Here is a 1566-nt window from a genome sequence, read left to right as displayed (position 1 = left end):
TCTGACACCCACAAATGCAGTATACACACTATCCCAGTACACAGTAGCCGGCACCACCAGACTAGCTCCATTCCAGTCTAGCAACCTCTAGAATAGTGCATTATGGGCAATGTAGTACAGTAGTCCAAATATAGGCAAATGTTTATTATGAGGCATAAAACAGATGTGCGAGACTGACAGTGTATCCCCTATGTCCCTCAGGACTCCCACAAGACACCCCCAGCAGCGACATAAGGCAGGGAGAGGAAAATGGGCCAGACACACTGCAGGAGGCTGCCGGTGACATTGCGGGGCCCAGCAGAACATCACCAGGGTCCATTGAAGATCAAACGCACGACTTGGGGGCAGCAGAAATAACACCAGGGCCCAGCCCCACAGAGAGGTGCACAGAGCCAGCAGCTGGACCAGTACACAGACACCGGCACAGAGTTCAGTAGGTGCCCCAGGATGATGTAGGAGAAGCAGAGTTTGCAGGCTTGGAGGCATCGCTCATTCAGGGCCAGCACCTGCAAAACACACAATTAAGGTCCATCACCAGAACCCTCAATAGACTGCAGACCACAATGACACATAAGATGGCAAATGTGGACAGTCAGTTCAACCGCATGAATCAACATCTGGGGGACTTAACACAGGCCATTCAACATTTGGTGACTGAACTTGTGTCAGACAGAGCACATGCAAGGCACAGAGAGCACCACACTGCAGCACGCTTTGACCGACTGGCAGCATCTATTTGGCATCTTGCCACAAATACAACATGCCTGTCAAGGCGTACAGTCAGCCTCCAGGTGGAACTTGGGCACTTCGCAGGGGATGTGGCGCGAGGACTTGGCCGCATCAGCCATGCAGTGGACCTTATGGAGAGCAGGCAGGCTGCAAGGGGCACAGGGGAGACCCCTCAGGACAGTGAGGAGGGGTCGACCATTAGTAGTGTGTCTGCCAGCGAGTCCCGTGTGCTACGGAGTAGCAGTGCATGGCAGGGGTCAGGGGACAGGGGACCCACCAGGGATGAGCATGGTGGCCGCACTAGGAGGAGGGTGTGCGCCACCACACTGTACTGTAAATAAGGTACATGAATTTAATGTGTCTTAAATGCAAATGGAAAATTCCAGACTGTGAAATACATCAATATTCTTTCTTTCACATAGTTTAGAAATAAAAAGGTTTTGTTTGTTTCACCACATAACTGGCCTATGTGTGTCTGACATTAGTGAGTGTGGTGACGGTTGCCACGGACCTGCCAAAGTATTGGGTTGCAATGTGGTTCCGTCTCTTTCTGCCCTCATTTGCGATGCTTCTATCCCCAGGCTGTCGGTGTGGTAGCTCTTGCCCCTCATCCTCTGTGTCTGTGTCTTCAGGGGTGAGATGTAGCCCACGTCTGGTGGCAATGTTGTGTAGGATGGCACAGACGGCAACGATCTTGCATGCTGTTTCTGGGGCATACTGGAGTGCACCTCCAATTTTGAGGAGGCATCTGAATCTTGCCTTTAACAAGCCAAAGGTCCTCTCCACGACAGTTCTGGTCCACCGATGTGCACTGTTATATCGCCTCTCATTCTGATT

This window comes from Pleurodeles waltl, chromosome 8 (assembly GCF_031143425.1).
Source record: "Pleurodeles waltl isolate 20211129_DDA chromosome 8, aPleWal1.hap1.20221129, whole genome shotgun sequence".
NCBI classification, from domain to species: domain Eukaryota; kingdom Metazoa; phylum Chordata; class Amphibia; order Caudata; family Salamandridae; genus Pleurodeles; species Pleurodeles waltl.
The sequence above is the reverse complement of the archived record's forward strand: the minus strand, read 5'-3'. Positions refer to the sequence as shown.